The sequence below is a fragment of the Triticum urartu genome, chromosome 2 (genome assembly GCF_003073215.2).
Source record: "Triticum urartu cultivar G1812 chromosome 2, Tu2.1, whole genome shotgun sequence".
Lineage (NCBI taxonomy): Eukaryota > Viridiplantae > Streptophyta > Magnoliopsida > Poales > Poaceae > Triticum > Triticum urartu.
Window position 1 is genome coordinate 419198295 of NC_053023.1, and position 15526 is coordinate 419213820.

The window sequence follows — 15526 nt, forward strand, 5'->3', positions numbered from 1 at the left end:
ATTTACTTTGCCATCTTTACTTTCAATCTATATCATAAAAATACCAAAAAAATTATCTTATTATCTCTATCAGATCTCACTTTTGCAAGTGGTCGTGAAGGGGTTGACAACCCCTTTATCGCATTGGTTGCAAGGTTCTTAGTTGTTTGTGTAGGTGCGAGGCGACTTGCGTGTAGTCTCCTACTGGATCGATACCTTGGTTCTCAAAAACTAATGGATATACTTACGCTACTTTGCTGCATCACCCTTTCCTCTTCAAGGGAAAACCAACACAGTGCTCAAGAGCTAGCATGAACCAAACACCCAAGTTGACAGAAATCTTGTGTTCACAAATTCTCTGTTTCCCATGTGCATTCCTATCCTATTCCGGTGTTTTTCCTCCTATCCCTGCATTTTTAGAATCATGCAAGCCAAATGAGCTCTTACAGAATTATTTCAGTTGCAGGTAGGTGTCGAAGAAAACTTTGTGTGGTTTGTCCTGCTCCTACTGCGACGTTGTCCACCTCACCTGAGCTGCTCCATCGATAGAAGCATCCACCAAACCAGACATCACGACTCCTGACCATCTTTCGCCGCCTCAGATCTTCTTCCCTGCCGCCGGCACCCACCGCAACGGCATTACCATCATCGACTCAACAGATGAACCTGAGGAGTACACGGGTCCACAAGAGAGGTCACACTCTTTTGTTTCTGCTGATGTTATGCATTGCTTAATATTACCTGCTACTTTATTGTCCTGTTCACCTCTTACACTCCAAGTCAAGTCAAAATTGATGTTCAAACTTGAGTTCTAAATTAGTTGTGGGGCACATATCGAGGCAGCAATGAATAGTATCTCTATCTAATAGCTGGTTCACCTAGGGTATGCCTATATTGTTCATCTTTGGTGGGAAACAAATGGTAAAGCAATCATCATATGTTTTTTATTAAATTAAAGCAATCATCAGCCTGCTATCATTATTTTTGGATCCATCCACTGGTTGTTACCATTACTCTAGATTTTTGCATGCTCTCCTTACATAATCTCACTATATTTTTTTGTATGCATGTCAGATATTGTACACAGTCATGCTGAACATGTAGAGAAAAAGAGAAGAGTTTTGCGCGGTAATACAATGTCATGTAGACATCGCTCCATGGTGGGTTGAATGGCAAACCCTCCCCCCTCTCCAGATTGTAATCCAGAGGAATATATTTGTTCTGAGGCGGATTCAGACGCAGCTGACCACTCCTATTTACCCCCCAAGGTGTTTTCTCTAACTTGGCTTGATGATGTTAGTCATATCATGCATATGTTGCCTTGCAGTGCCTACTTTCGACATCATATATGTCATCTACTTAGTTTAGACATGTTCTGTAATGCCACCTGTTTAGTTTCAATATCATATATGGGAATTATGCAGTCTCATGTCTTTTAGCCAGCCATAATATATGTGAAATGTGCAATGGCATCCTATTTAACCAGGCATCATATATTTGAATGATATTTAGCCCATCCTTTTCTTCATTAAATTTCCATTTGTCGACAATTTTTGTACATTAAACTACTCTTCCTGTGAATCATCCATTTGAGTGGGTGCTGGAAAAATTTGGAGTGAAAACAAGGCCTTCAGAGTAGATAGTGCTACCTGTCGAAGCAGATCTCTTGCTGGATCCTGATAGCTCCTCAGAGATAGATTCAGAGATAGATGACCAGTCCTATTCCCCCACTGAGGTGCATGCTCTAACTTGGCACGGTTCTACTGCTCATATCATGCATATGGTGTCTTGCATTGCATAGTTTAGACATCATATACACAATATTCAACACCATGTTCTTAGTTCAGACATCATATATGCGAATGCCCTCTGCTTAGCATATAAATCACATATGTGAATTAAATCATGCGATCCTGGTTACTTAGATACCATGTATGTGAATTATGTCATGCGATCCTGTATAGTTAGTCATCGTATCTTTGAATTATGTTATGCTATGCTATCCAGTTTAGATAGAAATCATATATGTGAAATTATGTCATGCTATTTGTTTTAGTTAAACAATATACATGTCAACTATTTAATGCCCTCTTTTTTCCACACTATCTATTGCATCTGTCTCTCATAAAGTGTCTGTACATTCAATTATGTTTCCCGTTTATCATCCATTTGAATTGGAGCGGGTGATGGCAGTATCTAGCGGAGTAAAAACACAGTCTTCCAATAAAACAGTGCTACCTCTTGGTGGAGATAGCACCCCGGTTGTACATGCACGAGAACCAGCCCTACCACACATAACCCAGACTCTCGCAGATTTTACCCCTACTGCGATGGATACAGAACCAGCTTCACCCAATATAACCCCAACCCCAGCAGATAGTAACACAGTTCCTGTTGACACGACACCATCTCCACCACAGAGCTCCCAAACAAGAGCAGTTAGTAAGGCAGCTCCAGTGCCCAAAGCGCCAGTACTACCACGGCGAACCCCAACTCCACCAGTTAGTACACCTATTCATGTGGAGGAAGCACAACCAGCCATTCATAGTTTAGCATCTATCACATTTCATGTTGTTAAATCCTATGTGCGTATCTTCCCATCATGGAAATATTATACAAAAGATGAAGGAAAATGCCATTTGAAGGTGTTTGTCCAGGATTTATGTGTAAGTAATGTTATTCATGGTAATTACTTTGCTTTGTCCCATACATTCTACCTCCATGATGGTTATAATACATCAAATTTTCCCATTTTTCTCTATAGAGAAGGGCTGATTTGGAAACTCAGGATGAGCTAACATTTGCTAATACCTCTGCTATCTTCAAGAATGCTTGGTGGTAGTATCGGAAATACCTGAACAAAACGTACTTCACTGGCAAAGAAACTCATCAAATTCCCTTACGTTCTCCTGAGGCACATTTACTAGACGATGACTGGGAACACCTTGTTCTTTACTGGTCCCGAACCAAGAATGTGGTAAGGTCTATGAGCTCATTCTATTTTAAGTACTATATGCTTGCGTCTTATTGTACTCTGTTCATGTAGAACAAGTGCTTAAACCTGAAGAACAACTATTCTCATTTAAGATTCCATTGCTATCGTGCATACTGCTTTGCTCTTGTATCACTATATTTACTCATACAAACTTATTTTTAAATTGAACTATCCAATGGAAACTCCAATGGCACAATAGGGATGTTTGCACATGTTTCTTTAATAGGTTTTCTCTTATAAATAGCTCTGTTGATTTCAATTTCAATTGTATATACAGTTGACTTCTCATATCATGCACATTACTAGCATCATAACAGGGCCAATAGTGTTGTTGTACATGTAGACCCATGGTACCCATCTGAAATCTTGTTGTGCCGTTTAGTTTCCCATGCTTTGTATTCTTTCAGTGCTGCTTTCTCTTGAACCTATATGATTTGTGAAGGAAATATGCCCTAGAGGCAATAATAAAGTTATTATTTATTTCCTTATATCATGATAAATATTTATTATTCATGCTAGAATTGTTTTAACCGGAAACTTAGTACATGTGTGAATACATAGACAAACAGAGTGTCACTAGTATGCCTCTACTTGACTAGCTCGTTGAATCAAAGATGGTTATGTTTCCTAGCCATAGACATGAGTTGTCATTTGATTAACGGGATCACATCATTAGAGGATGATGTGATTGACTTGACCCATTCCGTTAGCTTAACACAATGATCGTTTAGTTTGTTGCTACCGCTTTCTTCAGGACATATACATGTTCCTCAGACTATGAGATTATGCAACTCCCGAATACTGGAGGAACACCTTGTGTGCTATCAAACGTCACAATGTAACTGGGTGATTATAAAGATGCTCTATAGGTGTCTCCGATGGTGTTTGTTGGGTTGGCATAGATCGAGATTAGGATTTCTCACTCTGTGTATCGGAGAGGTATCTCTGGGCCCTCTCGGTAATGCACATCACTCTAAGCCTTGCAAGCATTCTGACTAATGAGTTACTTGTAGGATGATGCATTATGAAACGAGTAAAGAGACTTATCGTTAACGAGATTGAACTAGGTATGATGATACCGATGATCGAATCTCGGGCAAGAAACATACCGATGACAAAGGGAACAACGTATGTTGTTATGCGGTTTGACCGATAAAGATATTCGTAGAATATGTAGGAACCAATATGAGCATCCAGGTTCCGCTATTGGTTATTGACCAGAGACAAGTCTCGGTCATGTCTACATAGTTCTCGAACCCGTAGCGTCCGCACGCTTAACGTTCGGTGACGATCGATATTATAAGTTTATGTGATTTGATGTACCAAAGGTTTTTCAGAGTCCCGGATAAGATCGGGAACATGACGAGGATTCTCGAAATGGTCAAGACATAAAGATTGATATATTGGAAGGCTATATTCGGACATAGAAAAGGTTCCAAGTGATTCGGGTATTTTTCGGAGTACCAGAGAGTTACGGGAATTCACCGGAGGGGTCAATGGGCCTTCATGGGCCTTAGTGGAATGAGAGGGCATCAAGGAAGCATGGGGTGCGCCCCCCTAGGCCCAAACTGAATTGGTTTTGGGCTTTGGGGCCCGGCCCCCTCTTTCCTTCTCCCCTCCTCCTCTTTCCTTCCCTTCCTTGTTGGACTAGGAAAGGGGGAACCTACTCCTAGTAGGAGTAGGATTCCCCCCTTGGGGCGCATCCTATGAGGCCGCCGGCCCCCTCCCCTTGCTCCTTTATATACGGGTGCGGGGGCACCCTAGAACACACAAGTTGATCAGTTGATCAGTTGATCTTTTAGCTGTGTGCGGTGCCCCCCTCCACCATAATCCACCTCGGTCATATTGTAGCGGTGCTTAGGCGAAGCCCTACATCTGTAGCATCATCATCATCATCATGTTGTCGTGCTGATGAAACTCTCCCTCGAAGCTCTGCTGGATCGGAGTTTGTGGGACATCATCAAGCTGGACATGTGCTGAACTAGGAGGTACCGTGCGTTCGGTACTTAGATCGGTAGGATCGTGAAGACGTATGACTACATCAACCGTGTTCTCATAACGCTTCCGCTTACGGTCTATGAGGGTATGTGGACAATACTCTCCTCTCTCGTTGCTATGCATCACCATGATCTTGCATGTGCGTAGGATTTTTTTGAAATTACTACATTTCCCACGAGTGGTATCAGAGCCAGGTTTATGCGTAGATGTCATATGCACGAGTAGAACACAAAGGAGTTGTGGACGTGGGTATATACATATTGCTTGCCATCACTAGTTGATTCTTGATTCAGCTGCATTGTTGGATGAAGCGGCCCGGACCGACATTACGCGTACGCTTACGCGAGACTGGTTCTACCGACGTGCTTCGCACACAGGTGGCTAGTGGGTGTCTATTTCTCCAGCTTTAGTTGAATCGGATTCTATGAACATGGTTCTTTCTGAAGATCAAAAAGCAATCACTATACCGCATTGTGGTTTTGATGCGTAGGTAAGAACGATTATTGCTCAGCCCGTAGCAGCCACGTATAACTTGCAACAACAACAAAGTAGAGGACGTCTAACTTGTTTTTGCAGGGCATGTTGTGATGTGATATGGTCAAGACGTGATGAGATTTAAGTTGTTGTATGAGATGATCATGTTTTATTGAAGTTATCGGCAACTGACAGAAGCCTTATGGTTGTCTCTTTATTGCATAAGATGCAAGCGCCAAATAATTGCTTTACTTTGTCGCTATGCGATAGAAATAGTTGCAAGAGCAATAGTTGGCGAGACAACCATGTGATGACACATTGATGGAGATCAAGATGATGGAGATCATGGTGTCATGCCGGTGACGATAGACATCATGACGGTACTTTGGAGATGGAGATCAAAGGCACAAGATGATCATGGCCATATCATGTCACATATTTTGATTGCATGTGATGTTTATCCTTTATGCATCTTATTTTGCTTAGTTTGGCGGTAGCATTATAAGATGATCTCTCACTAAATTTCAAGGTACAAGTGTTCTCCCTGAGTATGCACCGTCGCCAAAGTTCATCGTGCCGAGACACCACGTGATGATCGGGTGTGATAAGCTCTACATTCACATACAACAGGTGCAAGCCAGTTTTGCACACGCAGAAATACTCGGGTTAAACTTGACGAGCCTAGCATATGCAGATATGGCCTCAGAACACTGAGACCGAAAGGTCGAGCGTGAATCATATAGTAGATATGATCAACATAGTGATGTTCACCATTGAAAACTACTCCATCTCACGTGATGATCGGACATGGTTTAGTTGATTTGGATCATGTGATCATTTAGATGACTAGAGGGGTGTCTATCTAAGTGGGAGTTCTTAAGTAATATGATTAATTGAACTTAAATTTATCATGAACTTAGTCTTGATAGTATTTCCATATCTATGTTGTAGATCAATAGCTCGCACATAGCTTGCCCGTTTATTTTTGATATGTTCCTAGAGAAAAATAAATTGAAAGATGTTAGTAGCAATGATGGGGATTGGATCCGTGATCTGAGGATTATCCTCATTGCTTCACAGAAGAATTATGTCCTTGATGCACCGCTAGGTGACGGACCTATTGCAGCACCATATGCAGATGTTATGAACGTTTGGCAAAGCTCGGTATGATGACTACTTGATAGTTTACTGCACCATGCTTTATGGCTTATAACCGGGACTTCAAAAATGTTTTGAACGCCACGGAGCATATAAGATGTTCCAAGAGTTGAAATTAGTATTTCAGACTCATGCCCATGTCTAAAGGTATGAGACCTTTGACAAGTACTTTGCCTACAAAATGGAGGAGAATAGCTCAGCTAGTGAGCATGTGCCCAGAATGTCTGAGTGCTACAATCACTTGAATCAAGTGGGAGTTAATCTTCCAGATAAGATAGTGATTGACAGAATTCTCTAGTCACTATCACCAAGTTACTAGAACTTCGTGATGAACTATAATATGCAAGGGATAACAGAAGCTATTCCCAAGCTCTTCGTGATACGGAAATTGATGAAAGTAGAAATCAAGAAAAGCATCAACTGTTGATGGTTGACAAGACCACTAGTTTCAAGAAAATGGCAAAGAGAAGAAGGGGAACTTCAAGAAGAACGACAAGCAAGTTGCTGCTCAAGTGAAGAAGCCCAAGTCTAGACCTAAGCCTGAGACTAAGTGCTTCTACTGCAAAGGGACTGGTCACTGGAAGCAAAACTGCCCCAAGTGTTTGGCGGATAAGAAGGATGGCAATGTGAACAAAGGTATATTTGATATACATGTTATTGATGTGTACTTTACTAGTGTTTATAGCAACCCCCCAGTATTTGATACTAGTTCAGTTGCTAAGATTAGTAACTCAAAACGGGAGTTGCAGAATGAACAGAGACTAGTTAAGGGTGAAGTGACGATGTGTGTTTGAAGTGGTTCCAAAATTGATATGATCATCATCGCACACTCCCTATACTTTCGGGATTACTGTTGAACCTAAAATAAATGTTATTTGGTGTTTGCGTTAAGCATGAATATGATTGGATCATGTTTATTGCAATACGGTTATTCATTTAAGTCAAAGAATAATTGTTGTTCTATTTACATGAATAAAACCTTCTATGGTCATACACTTAATATAAATGGTTTATTGAATCTCGATCGTAGTGATACACATATTCATAATTGAAGCCAAAAGATGCAATGTTAATAATGATAGTGCGACTTATTTGTGGCACTGCTGTTTTGGTCATATTGGTGTAAAGCGCATGAAGAAACTCCATGCTGATGGGTTTTTGGAATCACTTGATGCTTGCGAACCATGCCTCATGGGCAAGATGACTAAGACTCCGTTCTCCGGAACAATGGAGCGAGCAACTGACTTATTGGAAATAATACATACTGATGTATGCGGTCCGATGAGTGTTGAGGCTCGCGGTGGGTATCATTATTTTCTGACCTTCACAGATGAAACATAATCCTGAAACATTTGAAAAGTTCAAAGAATTTCAGAGTGAAGTGGAAAATCATCATAACAAGAAAATAAAGTTTCTGCGATCTGATCGTGGAGGAGAATATTTGAGTTACGAGTTTGGTCTTCATTTGAAACAATGCGGAATAGTTTCGCAACTCACGCCACCTGGAACACACAATGTAATGGAGTGTCCAAACGTCATAACCGTACTTTATTAGATATGGTGCGATCTATGATGTCTCTTACCGATTTATCACTATCATGTTGGGGTTATGCTTTAGAGACAGCTGCATTCACATTAAATAGGGCACCATCTAAATCCGTTGAGACGACACCATCTGAATTGTGGTTTGGCTAGGAACCTAAGCTGTCGTTTCTTAAAGTTTGGGGCTGCGATGCTTACGTGAAAAAAGTTTCAACCTGATAAGCTCGAACCCAAATCGGAGAAATGTGTCTTCATAGAATACCCAAAGGAAACTGTTGGGTAGACCTTCTATCATAGATCCAAAGGCAAGATCTTTGTTGCTAAAAGTGGATCCTTTCTAGAGAAGGAGTTTCTCTCGAAAGAAGTGAGTGGGAGGAATGTACAACTTGATGAGGTAATTGTACCTTCTCCCGAATTGGAAAGTAGTTCATCACAGAAATTAGTTCTAGTGATCTCTACACCAATTAGTGAGGAAGATAATGATGATGATCATGAAACTTCAGATCAAGTTACTACCGAACCTCGTGGGACAACCAGAGTATGGTCCGCACCAGAGCGGTACGGTAATCCTTTCTAGAAGTCATGTTACTAGACCATGACGAACCTACGAACTATGAGGAAGCGATGATGAGCCCAGATTCTGCGAATTTTTTTCGACAAGTTCAAGGTGTTGACTACGATGATATTTTCTCACTCGTATCGATGCTTAAAAGTCTTTTCGAATCATGTTAGCAGTTACCGCATTTTATGAAATCTAGCAAATGGATGTCAAAACTGTATTCCTTAATGGTTTTCTTAAAGAAGAGTTGTATATGATGCAACCAGAAGGTTTTGTCGATCCTAAAGGTGCTAACAAAGTGAGCAAGCTCCAACGATCCATCTATGTACTGGTGCAAGCATCTCGGAGTTGGAATACATGCTTTGATAAAGTGACTAAAGCATATGGTTTTATACAGACTTGCGGTGCAGCCTGTATTTACAAGAAAGTGAGTGGGAGCACTACATCATTTCTGATAACTATATGTGAATGACATATTGTTGATTAGAAATAATGTAGAATTTTCTGGTATGCATAAAGGAGTGTTTGAAAAGAGTTTTTCAAAGAAAGACCTCGATGAAGCTGCTTACACATTGAGCATCAAGATCTATAGAGATAGATCAAGACGCTTGATAAGTTTTTTCAATGAGTACATACCTTGACAAGATTTTGAAGTAGTTCAAAATGGAATAGTCAAAGAAGGAGTTCTTGCCTGTGTTGCAAGGTGCGAAGTTGAGTGAAGACTCAAAACCCGACCACAGCAGAAAATAGAAAAAGAATGGAAAGTCATTCCCTATGCCTCAGTCATAGGTTCTATAAAGTATGCTATGTTGTTTACCAATCCTATTGTATACCTTAGCATGATTCTAGCAAGGGAGTACAATAGTGATCTAGGAGTACATCACTGGACAACGGTCAAAATTATCCTTAGAGGACTAAGGAAATATTTCTCGGTTATGGAGGTGATAAAAGAGTTCATCGTAAATAGTTACGTCAATGCAAGATTTTTACATCGATCTAGATGACTCTAAGTCTCGATCCGGATACATATTGAAAGTGGGGGAAATTAGCTAGAGTAGCTCTGTGCAGAGTATTGTAGAGATAGAAATTTGCGAAATACATACGGATCTGAATGTTGCAGACCCGTAGACTAAACTTCTCTCACAAGCAAAATATGATCACTCTTTGGGTGTTAATCACATAGCGATGTGAACTAGATTATTGACTCTAGTAAACCCTTTGGGTATTAGTCACACGGAGATGTGAACTAATCACATAAAGATGTGAACTAGATTATTGACTCTAGTGCAAGTGGGAGACTGAAGGAAATATGCCCTAGAGGCAATAATAAAGTTATTATTTATTTCCTTATATCATGATAAATGTTCATTATTCATGCTAGAATTGTATTAACCAGAAACTTAGTACCGTGCGAATACATAGACAAACAAAGTGTCACTAGTATGCCTCTACTTGACTAGCTCGTTGAATCAAAGATGGTTAAGTTTCCTAGCCATAGACATGAGGTGTCATTTGATTAATGGGATCACATCATCAGAGATTGATTTGATTGACTTGACCCATTCCGTTAGCATAGCACAATGATCGTTTAGTTTGTTGCTACCGCTTTCTTCATGACTTATACATGTTCCTCAGACTATGAGATTATGCAGCTCCCGAATACCGAAGGAACACCTTGTGTGCTATCAAACGTCACAGCGTAACTGGGTGATTATAAAGGTGCTCTATAGGTGTCTCCGATGGTGTTTGTTGGGTTGGCATAGATCGAGACTAGGATTTGTCACTCCTTGTAGCGGAGAGGTATCTCTGGCCCTCCTCAGTAATGCACATCACACTAAGCCTTGCAAGCATTGTGACTAATGAGTTAGTTGCGGGATGATGCATTACAGAACGAGTAAAGAGACTTACCAGTAATGAGATCGAACTAGGTATGATGATACTGATGATCGAATATCGGGAAAGTAACATACCGATGATAAAGGGAACACCGTATGTTGTTATGCGGTTTGACCGATAAAGATCGTCATAGAATATGTAGGAACCAATATGAGCATCCAGGTTCCGCTATTGGTTATTGACCGGAGATGAGTCTCGGTCATGTCTACATAGTTCTCGAACCCATAGGGTCCGCATGCTTAACGTTCGGTGTCGATCGGTATTATGAGTTTATGTGATTTGATGTACCGAAGGTTGTTCGGAGTCCTGGATAAGATCAGCGACAAGATGAGGAGTCCCGAATGGTCGAGACGTAAAGATTGATATATTGGAATGGTATATTCGCACATCGGAAAGGTTCCGAGTGATACGGGTATTTTTCGGAGTACCAGAGAGTTATGGGAATTCGCCGGAGGGGTCAATGGGCCTTCATGGGCCTTAGTGGAAAGAGAGGGTGGCAAGGAAGTCTGGGGTGCGCCCCCCTAGGCCCAAACCGAATTGTTTAGGGCTTTGGGGGCCGGCCCCTGATACGTCTCCGTCGTATATATAATTTTTTATTGTTCCATGCCAATGTTCTACAACTTTCATATACTTTTGGCAACTTTTTATACTATTTTTGGGACTAACATATTGATCCAGTGCCCAGTGCCAGTTCTTGTTTGTTGCATGTTTTTTGTTTCGCAGAATATCCATATCAAACGGAGTCCAAACGGGATAAAAACTGACGGAGATTTTTTTTGGAATATTTATGATTTTTGGGAAGAAAAATCCACGCAAGACGGGGCCCGAGGGAGGCACGAGGCAGGGGGGCGCGCCGCTGAGCCTCGTGGCCACCCCGTAAGGCGGCTGATTCCCTTCTTTCGCCGCAAGAAAGATAATATCCGGATAGAGATTGTGTTAAAATTTCAGCCCAATCGGAGTTACGGATCTCCAGGAATATAAGAAACAGTGAAAGGGTAGAATATGTGAACGCAGAAACAGAGAGAGACAGAGAGACAGATCCAATCTCGGAGGGGCTCTCACCCCTCCCACGCCATGGGGGCCATCAACCAGAGGGGAAACCCTTCTACCCTCTAGGGAGGAGGTCAAGGAAGAAGAAGAAGGAGTGTGCTCTCTCCCCCTCGCTTCCGGTGGCACCGGAGTGCCACCGGTGGCCATCATCATCACTGCAATCTTCACCAACAACTTCACCGCCATCATCACCAACTCTTCCCCCCTCTATGAAGCGATGTAATCCCTCTTTTACCCCCCTGTAATCTCTACTTAAACATGGTGCTCAATGCTATATATTATTTCCCAATGATGTATGGCTATCCTATGATGTTTGAGTAGATCTGTTTTGTCCTATGGGTTATTTGATGATCGTGATTGGTTTGATTTGCATGTTTTATTATTGGTGTTGTCCTATGGTGCTCTCCATGTCGCGCAAGCGTGAGGTATTCCCGCTGTAGGGTTTGCAATATGTTCATGATTTGCTTATGGTGGGTGGCGTGAGTGACATAAGCACATACCCGAGTAAGTAGGTTGTTTGCATATGGGATAAGGAGGACTTGATGCCTTATAATGCTATGGTTGGGTTTTACCTTAATGATCTTTAGTAGTTGCGGATGCTTGCTAGAGTTCCAATCATAAGTGCATATGATCCAAGTAGAGAAAGTATGTTAGCTTATGCCTCTCCCTCATATAAAATTGCAATAATGATTACCGGTCTAGTTATCGATTGCCTAGCGACAAATAACTTTCTCGTAACAAAAAGCTCTTTACTAAAACTAACTTAGTTGTGTCTTTATCTAAACAGCCCCTACTTTTTATTTACTTGCTCTTTATTATCTTCCAAACCTATCCAAAAACACCTACAAAGTACTCCTACTTTCATACTTGTTCTATGTAAAGCGAACATCAAGCGTGCATAGAGTTGTATCGGTGGTCGATAGAACTTGAGGGAATATTTGTTCTGCCTTTAGCTCCTCGTTGGGTTCGACACTCTTACTTATCAAAAACTGTTGCGATCCCCTATACTTGTGGGTTATCAAGACCTTTTTCTGGCGCCGTTGCGGGGGAGCAATAGCGTGGGGTGAATATTCTCGCGTGTGCTTGTTTGCTTTATCACTAAGTAATTTTTATTTGCTGGTCTAAGTTGTTCTCTATCTTTAGTTATGGATATGGAACACGAAATACCAAAAAAATTAGGTGTACTTGCTGCTCATGGAGATGAGGAACCTCCTAAAACCCTCGATGCTCGTTATGTGACAGATATTATGTACTACTTTGATAATCCAGAGAAAACCCCATTCAATTTGGTAATGGGAGACACATTGGATCAACGTGAATACTTTAGGGATTATCGCTTGACTCAAAAAGGGAAACTATTATGGGATCAAATTTATATGTTGTATTGGTATGCTAGGCAACTATGCTTGAGATATGATTATACTTGTTGCTCTAGGATGAAGGCTCCACACCTTCCCTTTTCATGCGAATTTAATGATAATGAAACCTTGGCTTCTTATGCTAGAGGTATATATGACTACTATGATGTGGAACAAATATAAGAATTTGTTGGTTTTATGGGTGCTTATGAAATTGAATCTATGTTCAAAGAATATGAAAATCTTTATGATGCTCTCTACAGACCTAAAAATTTAGCTATCCTTAAATATTGTTATAAGAATTATGAATACAATTCCGATATTGATGCGTTTATTGAGAAAGTCTCCGCTGTCCCAGAAGAGACTAATATTTTGCAGGAATCTATGGAAGAAGAAATTGATGAAACTGTGAGCTCATTGGATGAAAAGGATGAGGAGGAGAGCAAAGAACAAAAGGAGGAAGAGTGGATTGATCACCTGTTCCCACCTTCTAATGAGAGTAACTCTTCAACTCATACATTGTTTAATTTCCCTTCGTGCTTACCGAAGGATGATTGCTATGATCCCGTTGATTCTGTTGAAATATCCCTTTTTGATGATGCTTGCTATACTTGTGGCCAAGATGCCAATATGAATTATGCTTATGGAGATGAACTTGCTATAGTTCCTTATGTTAAACATGAAATTGTTGCTATTGCACCCACACATGATAGTCGTATTATCTTTTTGAATTCTCCAAACTACACTATATCGGAGAAGTTTGTGCTTATTAAGGATTATATTGATGGGTTGCCTTTTACTACCACACATGATGATTTTGATAGATATAATATGCATGTGCTTGCTTCTCCTACATGCAATTATTATGAGAGAGGAACTATATCTCCACCTCTCTAAGTTTCCAATACGATAAAATTGCAAGAAACTAACTATACTATACATTGGCCTTTACTATGTGTGCATGCATTGTTCTTTTATGACATGCCGATGCATAGGAAGAGAGTTAGACTTCTTTGTTGCATGATATATGTTACTTTGTGCTCACTATTAAATGCCAAATCATTGCTAATTAAAATTGGCTTTGATATACCTTGGGATCCAGGTGGATTCACTACTTGAGCACTATATGCCTAGCTTAATGGCTTTAAAGAAAGCGCTGCTAGGGAGACAACCCGGAAGTTTTAGAGAGTCATTTATTTCTGTTGAGTGCTTTCATATAGTTTAAAAACAACAAAAATAAAGAGGGGAACCCAAAACTTTTCAAAAATAAAAGCGAAAGTGAGAAAGACAAGCATTGTTGAAGTGGGAGCTAGCCTTCAACTTTGTTCATGCTCACGGAAACTTTGTGAATCTTGATTACAGTAACTTTTCAACAAAAATAAGTATCCCCTTGTACAATTCCATTGTATTATAAAAATAATGTGCCAAGGTTTGCCTTTAGGATGTTTTAGATGCTTGTTGGTTTGTACGGTGCAGGACAGAAACTTTGGCTGTAGTGCGCGATTTTTCATTTTTTGCTGGAACGTCAAATGGTTCTGATTCTTTTTGAAATGTCTTTATATACAAATTATTTATTGTTCCTAATTTTGGAAGAATTTTTCAAGTATCATAAGTATGGTGAATGTTCAGATTATTACAGACTGTTCTGTTTTAGACAGATTCTGTTTTTGATGCATAGTTTGCTTGTTTTGATGAAACTAACGATTTATATCGGTGGATTAAGACCTGGAAAAGTTATATTACAGTATACAAAATACAAAAACAAAATATGAATTGGTTTTCAACATTACTTAGAGTAGTGATTTGCTTTATTATACTAACGGATCTTACCGAGTTTTCTGTTGAAGTTTTGTGTGGATGAAGTGTTCGATGATCGAGAAGGTCTCGATGTGAGAAGAAGGAAGACAGGAAAGAGCTCAAGCTTGGGGATGCCCAAGGCACCCCAAGTAAATATTCAAGGAGACTCAAGCGTCTAAGCTTGGGGAGGCCCCGGAAGGCATCCCCTCTTTCTTCAACAAGTATTAGTATGTTTTCGGATTCGTTTCGTTTATGCGATATGTGCAATCTTAGAGCGTCTTTTGCATTTAGTTTTCATTTTTCTTTTATGCACCATGCTGGTATGAGATAGTACTTGGTTGATTTATATAATGCTCATTGCACTTCACTTATATCTTTTGAGTATGGCTTTATAGAATGCTTCATGTGCTTCGCTTATATCATTTGAAGTTTCGATTGCATGTTTCTCTTTACATAGAAAACCGCCATTTGTAGAATGCTCTTTTTCTTCACTTATATTTGTTAGAGCGTGGGCATATCTTTTGTAGAAAGAATTAAACTCTCTTGCTTCACTTATTTCTATTTAGAGAGAAGACAGGAACTGGTCATTCACATGGTTAGTCATAAAATCCTACATAAAACTTGTAGATCACTGAATATGATATGTTTGATTCCTTGCAATAGTTTTGCGATATAAAGATGGTGATATTAGATTCATGCTAGTGGGTAGTTGTGGATTAG